The 12,933-nt window shown below is 39.9% G+C and overlaps 1 long non-coding RNA gene across 1 annotated transcript; it reads right to left on the reverse strand.

Moving 5' to 3' along the window:
* Positions 1 to 7,018: 7,018 nt before the first annotated feature.
* LOC148003766 (uncharacterized) lies at positions 7,019 to 12,409 on the reverse strand. Its single transcript, XR_015629969.1, has 4 exons — positions 11,788 to 12,409; positions 11,481 to 11,578; positions 10,550 to 10,783; positions 7,019 to 7,227 (listed from the first exon to the last, which is right to left on the reverse strand). It is a non-coding gene; the product is annotated as an uncharacterized LOC148003766 (long non-coding RNA).
* Between the last annotated feature and the right edge of the window lie 524 nt (positions 12,410 to 12,933).

A 12,933-nucleotide genomic window follows, 5' to 3' on the forward strand; every position in this document is an offset into this window, starting at 1 on the left:
TTCCCTGCCAAGGGTATTCTTATTCCCCTTTTAAAGAAGGAGTGAAGCATTCACATTTTGATCATCCGTCTTGAGTTTCATGTGTTCTATGCATCTAGGGTAATTCAAGCATTTGGACTAATAGCCACTTATCAATGAGTGCATACCATGTGTGTTTTTCTGTGATTGGGTTACCTCACTCAGGATGATATTTTCCAGTTCCAACCATTTGCCTACGAATTTCATAAAGTCATTGTTTTTGATAGCTGAGTAATATTCCATTGTGTAGATGGACCACATTTTCTGTATCCATTCCTCTGTTGAAGGGCATCTGGGTTCTTTCCAGCTTCTGGCTACTATAAATAAGGCTGCGATGAACATAGTGGAGCATGTGTCTTTTTTATATGTTGGGGCATCTTGTGGGTATATGCCCAAGAGGAATATAGCTGGATCCTCAGGCAGTTCAATGTCCAATTTTCTGAGGAACCTCCAGACTGATTTCCAGAATGGTTGTACCATTCTGCAATCCCACCAACAATGGAGGAGTGTTCCTCTTTCTCCGCATCCTTGCCAGCATCTGCTGTCACCTGAGTTTTTGATCTTAGCCATTCTCACTGGTGTGAGGTGAAATCTCAGGGTTGTTTTGATTTGCATTTCCCTTATGACTAAATATGTTGAATATTTCTTTAGGTGTTTCTCAGCCATTCGGCATTCCTCAGCTGTGAATTCTTTGTTTAGCTCTAAACCCCATTTTTTAATAGGGTTATTTGTCTCCCTGCGGTCTAACTTCTTGAGTTCTTTGTATATTTTGGATATAAGGCCTCTATCTGTTATAGGATTGGTAAAGATCTTTTCCCAATCTGTTGGTTGCCGTTTTGTCCTAACCAAAGTGTCCTTTGCCTTACAGAAGCTTTGCAGTTTTATGAGATCCCATTTGTTGATTCTTGATCTTAGAGCATAAGCCATTGGTGTTTTGTTCAGGAAATTTTTTCCAGTGCCCATGTGTTCGAGATGCTGCCCAAGTTTTTCTTCTATTAGTTTGAGTGTATCTGGTTTTATGTGGAGGTCCTTGATCCACTTGGACTTAAGCTTTGTACAGGGTGATAAGCATGGATGGATTTGCATTCTTCTACATGTTGACCTCCAGTTGAACCAGCACCATTTGCTGAAAATGCTATCTTTTTTCCATTGGATGGTTTTGGCTCCTTTGTCAAAAATCAAGTGACCATAGGTGTGTGGGTTCATTTCTGGGTCTTCAATTTTCTTCCATTGGTCTATCTGTCTGTCTCTATACTAATATCATGCAGTTTTTATCACTATTGCTCTGTAATACTGCTTGAGTTCAGGGATAGTGATTCCCCCTGAAGTCCTTTTATTGTTGAGGATAGTTTTAGCTATCCTGGGTTTTTTGTTATTCCCGATGAATTTGCAAATTGTTCTGTCTAGCTCTTTGAAGAATTGGATTGGTATTTTGATGGGGATTGCATTGAATTTGTAGATCGCTTTTGGTAAAATGTCCATTTTTACTATATTAATCCTGCCAACCCATGAGCATGGGAGATCTTTCCATCTTCTGAGGTCTTCTTCAATTTCTTTCTTCAGAGTCTTGAAGTTCTTATTGTACAAATCTTTTACTTGCTTGGTTAAAGTCACACCGAGGTACTTTATATTATTTGGGTCTATTATGAAGGGTGTCGTTTCCCTAATTTCTTTCTCGGCTTGTTTCTCTTTTGTGTAGAGGAATGCTACTGATTTATTTGAGTTAATTTTATACCCAGCCACTTTGCTGAAGTTGTTTATCAGCTTTAGTAGTTCTCTGGTGGAACTTTTGGGATCACTTAAATATACTATCATATCATCTGCAAAAAGTGATATTTTGACTTCTTCTTTTCTGATCTGTATCCCCTTGACCTTCTTTTGTTGTCTGATTGCTCTGGCTAGAACTTCAAGAACTATATTGAATAAGTAGGGAGAGAGTGGGCAGCCTTGTCTAGTCCCTGATTTTAGTGGGATTGCTTCAAGTTTCTCTCCATTTAGTTTAATGTTAGCAACTGGTTTGCTGTATATGGCTTTTACTATGTTTAGGTATGGGCCTTGAATTCCAATTCTTTCCAGGACTTTTATCATGAAGGAGTGTTGAATGTTGTCAAATGCTTTCTCAGCATCTAATGAAATGATCATGTGGTTCTGTTCTTTCAGTTTGTTTATATAATGGATCACGTTGATGGTTTTCCGTATATTAAACCATCCCTGCATACCTGGGATGAAGCCTACTGGATCATGGTGGATGATTGTTTTGATGTGCTCTTGGATTCGGTTTGCCAGAATTTTATTGAGTATTTTTGCGTCGATATTCATAAGGGAAATTGGTCTGAAGTTCTCTTTCTTTGTTGGGTCTTTGTGTGGTTTAGGTATAAGAGTAATTGTGGCTTCGTAGAAGGTATTCGGTAGTGATCCATCTCTTTCAATTTTGTGGAATAGTTTGGATAATATTGGTATGAGGTCTTCTATGAAGGTCTGATAGAATTCTGCACTAAACCTGTCCTGACCTGGGCTCTTTTTGCTTTGGGGACCTTTAATGACTGCTTCTATTTCCTTAGGAGTTATGGGGTTGTTTAACTGGTTTATCTGTTCCTGATTTAACTTCGGTATCTGGTATCTGTCTAGGAAATTGTCCATTTCCTGCAGATTTCAAGTTTTGTTGAATATAGGCTTTTATAGTAAGATCTGATGATTTTTTGAATTTTCTCTGAATCTCTCATTATGTCTCCCTTTTCATTTCTGATTTTGTTAATTTGCACACACTCTCTGTGTCCTCTCGTTAGTCTGGCTAAGGGTTTATCTATTTTGTTGATTTTCTCAAAGAACCAACTTTTGGTTCTGCTGATTCTTTCTATGGTCCTTTTTGTTTCTACTTGGTTGATTTCAGCTCTGAGTTTGATTATTTCCTGCCTTCTACTCCTCCTGGGTGAATTTGCTTCTTTTTGTTCTAGAGCTTTTAGGTGTGCTGTCAAGCTGCTGACATATGCTCTTTCCTGTTTCTTTCTGCAGGCACTCAGCGCTATGAGTTTTCCTCTTAGCACAGCTTTCATTGTGTCCCATAAGTTTGGGTATGTTGTACCTTCATTTTCATTAAATTCTTAAAAGTCTTTAATTTCTTTCTTTATTTCTTCCTTGACCAGGTTATCATTGAGTAGAGCATTGTTCAATTTCCACGTATATGTGGGCATTCTTCCCTTATTATTATTGAAGACCAGTTTTAGGCCGTTGTGGTCTGATAGCACGCATGGGATTATTTCTATCTTTCTGTACTGTTGAGGCCCGTTTTTTGACCAATTATATGGTCAATTTTGGAGAAAGTACCATGAGGAGCTGAGAAAAGGTATATCCTTTTGCTTTAGGATAGAATGTTCTATAAATATCCGTTAAGTCCATTTGGCTCATGACTTCTCTTAGTCTGTCTATGTCTCTGTTTAATTTCTGTTTCCATGATCTGTCCATTGATGAGCGTGGGGTGTTGAAATCTCCCACCATTATTGTGTGAGGTGCAATGTGTGTTTTGAGCTTTAGTAAGGTTTCTTTTACGTATGTAGGTGCCCTTGTATTTGGGGCATAGATATTTCGGATTGAGAGTTCATCTTGGTGGATTTTTCCTTTGATGAATATGAAGTGTCCTTCCTTTTCTTTTTTGATGAATTTTAGTTGAAAATTGATTTTATTTGATTTTAGAATGGCTACCCCAGCTTGTTTCTTCCGACCATTTGCTTGGAAAGTTGTTTTCCAGCCTGAGGTAGTGTCTGTCTTTGTCTCTGAGCTGTGTTTCCTGTAGGCAGCAGAATGCAGGGTCCTCGTTGCGTATCCAGTTTGTTAATCTATGACTTTTTATTGGGGAGTTGAGGCCATTGATGTTGAGAGATATTAAGGAATAGTGATTATTGCTTCCTGTTATATTCATATTTGGATATGAGGTTATGTTTGTGTGCTTTTCTTGTCTTTGTTTTGTTGCCAAGACGATTAGTTTTTTGCTTCTTCTAGGTTATAGCTTGCCTCCTTATGTTGGGCTTTACGATTTATTATCCTTTGTAGTGCTGGATTTGTAGAAAGATATTGTGTAAATTTGGTTTTGTCATGGAATATCTTGGTTTCTCCATCAATGTTAATTGAGAGTTTTGCTGGATACAGTAACCTGGGCTTGCACTTGTGTTCTCTTAGGGTCTGTATGACATCTGTCCAGGATCTTCTGGCCTTCATAGTTTCTGGCGAAAAGTCTGGTGTGATTCTGATAGGTCTGCCTTTATATGTTACTTGACCTTTTTCCCTTACTGCTTTTAATATTCTTCTTTATTTTGTGCATTTGGTGTTTGGACTATTACGTGACGGGAGGTGTTTCTTTTCTAATCCAATCTATTTGGAGTTCTGTAGGCTTCTTGTATGCCTATGGGTATTTCTTTTTTGAGGTAAGGGAAGTTTTCTTCTATGATTTTGTTGAAGATATTTACTTGTCCTTTGAGCTGGGAGTCTTCGCTCTCTTCTATACCTATTATCCTTAGGTTTGATCTTCTCATTGAGTCCTGGATTTCCTGTATGTTTTGGACCAGTAGCTTTTTCCGCTTTACATTATCTTTGACAGTTGAGTCAATGATTTCTATGGAATCTTCTGCTCCTGAGATTCTCTCTTCCATCTCTTGTATTCTGTTGGTGAAGCTCGTATCTATAGCTCCTTGTCTCTTCTTTTGGTTTTCTATATCCAGGGTTGTTTCCATGTGTTCTTTATTGATTGCTTCTATTTCCATTTTTAATTCCTTCAACTGTTTGCTTGTGTTTTCCTGGAATTCTTTCCGGGATTTTTGTGACTCCTCTCTATGGGCTTCTACTTGTTTATTTATGTTTTCTTGTAATTCTTTCAGGGATTTTTGCGATTCCTCTCTGTAGGCTTCTACTTGTTTATTAATGTTTCCTGTGTTTCTCTAAGGGAGTTCTTCACGTCTTTCTTGAAGTCCTCTAGCATCATGGTCAAATATGATTTTAAATCTAGGTTTTGCTTTTCTGGTGTGTTTGGATATTCAGTGTTTGGTTTGGTGGGAGAATTGGGCTCCAATGATGCCATGTAGTCTTGGTTTCTGTTGCTTGGGTTCCTGCGCTTGCCTCTCGCCATCAGATTATCTCTAGTGTTACTTTGTTCTGCTATTTCTGACAGTGGCTAGACTGTCCTATAAGCCTGTGTGTCAGGAATGCTGTAGACCTGTTTACCTGTTTTCTTTCAGGCAGTTATGGGGACAGAGTGTTCTGCTTTCAGGCATGTAGTTTTTCCTATCTACAGGTCTTCAGCTGTTCCTGTGGGCCTGTGTCTTGAGTTCACCAGGCAGGTCGCTTGCAGCAGAAAAGTTCGTCTTACCTGTGGTTCTGAGGCTCAAGTTTGCTCGTGGGGTGCTGCCTATGAGCTGTCCGCGGTGGCAGCAACTAGGAAGATCTGCACCGCCCTTTCCGGGAGCTTCTGTGCCCCAGGGTTCCAGATGGTGTTTGGTGTTTTCCTCTGGAGTCAGAGATGTGTGCAGAGTGCAGTCTCTTCTGGTTTCCCAGGCGTGTCTGCCTCTCTGAAGGTTTAGCTCTCCCTCCCACGGGATTTGGGTGCAGAGAACTGTTTATCTGGTCTGTCCCTTCCGGTTCTGGCTGTGTCCCAGACGCAGTGGATCTGCTGCTCCTGGGCCCTCCTCTAAGGGGACCCAGAGGCCGTACACAGTTTCTTCTTGGGCCAGGGATGTGAGCAGGGTTGGGCAGTGTTGGTGGTCTCTTCTGCTTTGCAGCCTCAGGAGTGCCCACCTGACCATGCGGTGAGGTCTCTCTCCCAAGGGGTTTGGGAGCAGAGAGCTGCTGCGGGCAGGGATCAGCTGGTTTGGGACTCCCCCCGCTAAATACTTGAAGTGCCCGGTCCTACAGGAATTTTGCCTCTGTGTGTCCTGAGTTCACCAGGCTGGTCTCTTGCAGCAGAAAAGTTGGTCTTCCCTGTGGTCCCGAGGCTCAAGTTTGCCTGTGGGGTGCTGCCTATAAGCTCTCCGCAGCGGCGAGTATGTGTTTCTTATGAGTGCAATTGATTAGTAACAATTGAGTAGTAGAGTAAAACTTTCTGAGGTACTCACTTAACCCTTTCCTGTGGGCAGAGGGCAGCTGGGGCTTCAGAATCTCAACAAAAGATCCTGAGAAAGAGTTGGACTTGGTCAGATTTGGCAATAGTGTTTCTCCACCCTTGAGCCCTCAAACCCATTGCTACTTGAACTTATGTCTTCCCTTGTTGGTTTTCAAGAAGAACCAATCAAGTACAAAAGATTGATTGACAGATCTTCCTTTGAGTACAGGAGGAAGAGGTGGGCACAGTCTTAAATTTTCCCTTACAGAGTAAGTGCTCCCTGATTTCTACTCTGATTTAGGCCCCACAGATATACTGGTGTTCCATAGAAAGTTAGGCATGGTAGGTACTTAGTTTTAAAATTTCATTCAAGTTTTCTTTTTGATAGTTTTTTTGTTTGGTTGGTTGATTTTTTTGGTTGTTGTTTTTTTTGTTGTTTTTTGTTTGTTTGTTTTTTTGAGAGAGAGAATGATCCTGTTGCTTTAAAAACCTTCAGGTTAGCCACCCCCCCCCAATACTAAAATCTATTAGTTTATCCACATTTTTGTCAGATAAGCTTTATGGGGATTATTTATACAAGAACATGTAAATGGATCCCAAAAGACCTCATACTCAAGGGTGGGGCTCAAAAGTTGGTTTTTAGTAGGAAACTTGCTATATCCATACACTGACACACTTTCACATGCAACTCACACACACACACATCACAGACACACACAGACACACACACATACATTCACATACCCACACACCATAGATACACACACACACACACACACACACCCTGTACACACACTCATGCACACCACATACATGCACACCCCCACCCTCACCTTCTTACTCACCATGTAAGGTGAGCTAATATGTCTAGTTGTACAGACAATAGTTCTTTTGTTCCTAATAACATCACTTGCTGTCCTCAGAAGGTCAAATGTTAAAGAAGTCTTACATCATATGTTATCAATGTGTCTAGAATTTTCAAGATGTTGAAAATTAGTATCAGAGCTGAGAGTGGGAAAACCTGGGCAAGCATTTCTCCTTTGTAGAATTTGTTTGAATAGATTCTAGCTAGTTTTACTTCTGGTTTCAAGAGTTGAGAAATCTGGCAAACATGTAGAATATTCCTGTAAGAAAAAAAAAGTAAAATAAAAATAAAAATCCTGTTTTCCTGTGTTTACTACATGTGTGTTCATCCCCTACCTGTAGATTTGGAGAAAAAATATTTTTAAGAAATAAAAAACAGAAGATATTAAACATCATAATTTGTATATAGAATTGCTCCAGTTGTGGCAAGGCAGCCACTGGGCAAGAATTGCCATAATTCATCTACAGACAAAAGTACTGCCTAGGGAAGGACACACAATGTGGGATAGTTGACAACTTAGCTCTGCCAATACAAGGTAAGCTAGTCCTTGAAATTTCTTGCTTCTCTTAAGGTCTATCAGATGGTTCTGAGCCAAAAGGCTGAAGACAGTTGTTCCAATGATTTGGGGAATGTGGGACTCTCCAAGTAGTCAGATGTCTCTGCAAATTACATTTTGGATGCTATGTTTTTGTGCTTTTTATATATTCAGGCAATATGTAAATCCTTCTTGGATCTCCGATATTATTGAAGACTAACTATAGTCTCATAATGAACCTAGTTATTTAACATTGAGAAAAATGATTTAATTTGTAAGGATTGTTTTCAGATGGTAATGCAAGTTAAAATCAAAACATAATTAAGTTGTAGAATTGAAAACTCTTTAAGTTAGGATAAATGTTAGAATAATATAACTAAATGACAAAATTGATGGACTGGATGTTATTAGCACATATCATATCTTTTTAAAAAAGATTTATTTATTTATTTCATGTGAGTGCACTGTTGCTCTCTTCAGACACATCAGAAAAGGACATTGGCTCTCATTGCAAATGGTTGTGAACCACCATGTGGCTGCTGGGAATTAAACCTCTGGAAAAGCAGTCAGTTCTTTTAACTACTGAGCCATCTCCCCTACCCCAACATGTATCATATCTTACATTTTACATAATTGTTATAACTATGTTCGTTGTATATTTGAGAGAAAAGTCCTTTTTTATGGATGAAAAGGGGGAAATGTAGATTTGGTCTATTGCTTGCCTTGTGTTCTTTGGGAATTTCACAAGAATTCTGCATGTGAGATACTGAAGGTCTCTGTCCCCAGCTGGTTCTGGTTGGTAAATAAATGTGCAGCGGCCAATGGTGGGGAGACAGGGGCAGGACTTTAGGATTTGCAGGCAAGGGGAATGAGGAAGGAGGAGACTCGCCATTGCTGGGAGAGGAAGAGGATGCAGGCTTGAGAACTGTAGAAGACAGAATATCAATCATGTATGAGCTGGGGAAGAGGGTCCCCAGAACTCACCGCTCCCACACCAATTGGGTCTGAGGTAGCAAAGATGGAATCTAGATTTTACTAAGTAATAATTCAGGAGTGTCAGAGGGGAGGTGTCAGCAACATGGACGTTTGGGAGTGGCTCAGCCATTGAGGTTATTAAGGCATATTAAATTTAAGGCTGCATAAGTGTGTCTTTCATTTGAGAATCCAGAGCACTGGGGCAGGTAGTAAGTAACTTGTGCCACCACCACCATGGAGATCACAATTGGCTTTTAATCAGATGCTAATATCAAGTTTTGAGATGGTGTATAGTGACTTTTGACATTAAGGTTTAGGTATGGTCACAAGTGGGTATGGTTCAAAACCATCATCAGAGCCTTGAAATTCCTATAGCGTAAAATATATTCTACACGTGACTGCTCAAGGCTGTGAATGGTAACATGGGAGGGTAAATTGCATTGCAGACAGTGCTAAAAAGGAACGTAGGTATGTTACAAAGTTAGTATTTACTACGAGATAAAAAAGGTTGGGGGAGGCAAATGTGGTTAGGTACAGCTTGGGATTTTGAGAGGGAGAGAAAAGGAAAATAACATGGAAACACCACTGGAGCCATAGAAAAGGAACCTTTCCACCATAGATCACAGGAGCTGAGGTGGAAGAGGAAAGCCAGCCTCTTAAGAACATGTCAAGGTATAACTTATCATAGGAGAACTGGCAGCCTTTCTACCAGAGCCAAGACAGGAAATGTTGAGAAGAGAAGACACTGATGATAAGATGCTCATGGCCATTGACTTTAGTTTCTGTAGCCAAATTATTGGGAATTATAACCCTCTGTTTTCCTTGTGGGAATCAGCTATGTGACAGCTGTAGCCCCCCTGACCCCTTTGAATGAGATATAGACAGAAACAGAGACAGACAGACAGAATGAGAAAAGCAGATTTGGGATTTTGATTTCTATTCATTCCTTTAGAGAAAGGAGTTTTGACAGGTCCATTCTGCTTATTTCTGTGTGCCTACATAGAACCAGCACATAATGAAGGACCACTTTGGCCTGTGCACCATGTCACTGCAAGCTCTTGCCACCATTTTCTGACTCCTGGGCTCTTTCTTATATGTTGTTCTTTAGAGTTAAGTACCTCTAAGTGGGAGGATTCTGTCCTGCCCATTAAGCTCTATGCGACTGATCTTCTAACCACAGCTGCTGGCTCTAGAAGCACCTACTGTTCAGTTTAGGAGGACAAATGATATAGGGAGATAAATGGAAGGTTTAGACATACACATTTTTCTCCCTTCAAAATATCTTTCTTTTCTTTCTTTAGCTGTGTGTGTGTGTGTGTGTGTGTATGTGTGTGCGCGCGCGCGTGCGCATATTCATACATCACAGCACATATGTGGAAGTCAGAGGACAACTTTTGGAGTCAGGTCTCTCCTTCCATAGTAGGTTCTAGTGACTGAACTCAGATCCGTAAGTTTGGCAGCTAGCACCCTTATGGATAGAGTAGTCATCTTAACTATGGCTCCTTCCAAATTTCTTCTAACTTCACCTCTTCTTGGAGAACTCTTTATCAATCACTGTGTCAATGGCCAAATAATGTGCTGCTCTCAGAAATCAGTAGTTTATCATCCAAGGCATTTTGTACTTAAAAAATAGTTATATATCCTTGAATAGAGTGCAGAGATAGGAATCAAGATAAATGATGTCCCTGGGAGATGAGGAATTCTGAAACAAAAACCCTAGATAAGAATATGCAAAGTGGGAAATCACATAGTAAACATCAATTTCCTACTTATGAAAGAACCGGTATAATTCCTGAATAATGAAGAGTATGTAAATAAATACAATGAATTTATTTTACACAGCTGCTCAGTAATGGTCACTAATGACAATGATTCTGTGTAATTGGTACTAGCAGGTAAGCATACAGATATATTAGGAAGGATGTTTGAGTTTCTGTGAAGATTAGGGTGATAGTATTTCGAGGCTGCTAATAATATCTATGGAGAGTTTATGTAATGAAAGTGGCCCTTTTTCAAAGTAATTTTCAGCTCAGCTCATTGACAACCCATATTTCAGTATACTCTTACATACCTGTTCAGCTGGTAAGATGAAGTTATCTAGAGATTTCTTTACTTATAGAAATGATATATCAGCAAACAGAATGGCTTTTACCACTTGTGTCTCCTAATCACTTCCAGACCTGGAGACTTGAGTGCATAGACAGGATACTTGGATCTGCTACAGCCAGCTTGACATCATGAAGAGGACAAAAGAAGCACACACCCAGGGTTCTGACATTGTGGAGACACCGAATGATCTACATTTCTGTAAAAATAAATAATATCCATTTTTTTGAGGATTTGGCACTGTTTGCTATGATAAAAAGTATAGTTGCTTATGTTGGGATCCATCACCAAGACTTACGTGAAAAACCTAGGAAAGACATGTGGTAAAAGTGTTCAGTGTGAACATTATTACTAATAACAAGGCAATATAAAGAAGCAAAATGATACATTCATCTGTTGATGGACATGTGGGTTGTTTTTGCTTCCTGTGAATAGGGAGAGCAGCTATGAATGTTGCTGAGTAAGTATCTATGGAATAGGATGTCTTTGGGCACACGCCAAGGAATGATATAGCTGGGCCATATGGGACATTTATTTTTAGTTTTTTGAGGATTCTCCAAACTGATTTCCAGAGTGTCTGCACCAATTTGCATATGAACCACCAGAGTATAATGGCTTCTCTTTCTCCACAATTTCACTGACCATCATTTATTGTCAGTTATTTTGATGATCTTAGCCAGTTTGACAGGGACAAAATGAAATCTCAAAGTTGTTTTAATTTGTATTTCCGTGATTACAAAGGACAATGAATGAAATCTCTTTACCATTTTTATCTAATTTCTTCTATTGAGAATTCTCTGTTTAGATCTATCTTAGTTAGGGCTTTATTGCTGTGAACAGGTACCATGACCAACACAACTCTTATAAAGGACAACATTTAATCGGGGCTGTCTTACATTTCAGAGGTTTAGTTCAGTATCATCATGGTGGGAAGCATGGTAGCATGCAGGCTGACACAGTGCTGGAAAAGGAGCTGAGAGTTCTACATCTTGATCTGTAGGCAACAGAAAGAGATTGTGTGCCACACTGGGTATAGCCTGAGTATATAAGAGACCTCAAACACACTTCCTCCAACAAGGCCACACCTCCTAATAATGCCACTCCCAGAAGGACAAGCATGCACATATGACTCTATGGGAAGCATTATTTTTAAAAGACAAGCTCACTAGCTTATTTTCCCCAGCTTTTAGGAACTTTACTTACTTCCTCCTTTCCCACTTAGGTTTAAGTGTCTGTCTAACAGCGCAGGACCAATCAGTGGTAACTCTAAAGCACTCAGTGTTCTGCACTGTGGGAGCTATTGCCCAGTTCTCAGTGCCTGGCTGGGTTCTCCACTCTTCAGTAGGGAACTCTGGATGGGTACCGAGGGAACCTGTGCATCATCAGACCAGTCTGCCACCTCTGGCTGAGCAGCAGTGAATTCAGGAGCCTTCACAGTCATTTGCCTTGAAGTTCCCCCTTGGTCACAGTCTTCTCAGTAGCAGCCTGCTCCTCTTTCTCAATCTCCTCTGGGTCTCTGTAGAAGTAGAGATCAGACATGACCTTCCAGGAGTGCTGTGGGAAGGTGTCAATTAAGTGAGTTCTTGTGGCATGGAATTTGAGGACATCCTCCTCCTTCTTCTACAGGGCAGCAATGTCTCTGGACATTGCGTGTTTCCCTTCAAGTTACACCTGGAATCAAGAACAATGCCCTATAGAACTGTCCTGGGGCAGCACAGAATGCCCATAGCTTAGTTTTTAATTGGTCATTTGTTTGTTTTGATTTGATTTGTTTTGAGGGGGAGATCTCTCTATGTAGCCCTGACTGTTCTGGAACTTGATACTTAGGTCACAATGGTCTTGAACTCATAAAGGTCTACTTGTTTTTGCTTCCCAAGTGCTAGGATTAAAGGTGGGAGTGAGCCACCAGGCCCAGCTCTATTTAATAAGTTATTTGTATGTTCTGGATATTAATCCTTTGTCAGATGTATAATTGGAAAGATTTTTTTCCCACTCTGTGAGTTTCTTGTTTGTTTGTTTTTTTTTTACTTTTCAGAAACTTTTCGTTTTATGAGGTCCCAGTTGTCAATCATTTGCTTTAGTTTCTTGGCAAATTTGCTGAATTTAGTTCCTTGACAAGATTGTGGGCAGTCTTGTCTTATTCCTGTTTTGATAGGATTGTTTCTAAACAGAGTCATGTTTAGAAAGTTTTTTCTGACATCTTATGATGTACTGCTTATATTTTATTGTAGCAGTTTTAGTGTTTTAGGTTTCAAATTGTGGTCTTTGATTCATGGTTACCAACTGTACAAAATACAGGTGATTAAATACAGGTCTAATTTAATTTATCTGCATGTGGATATCCAGATA

Source organism: Rattus norvegicus, chromosome 9 (assembly GCF_021556685.1).
Source record: "Rattus norvegicus strain SHRSP/BbbUtx chromosome 9, alternate assembly SHRSP_T2T, whole genome shotgun sequence".
In the NCBI taxonomy this organism is placed as follows: Eukaryota; Metazoa; Chordata; class Mammalia; order Rodentia; family Muridae; genus Rattus; species Rattus norvegicus.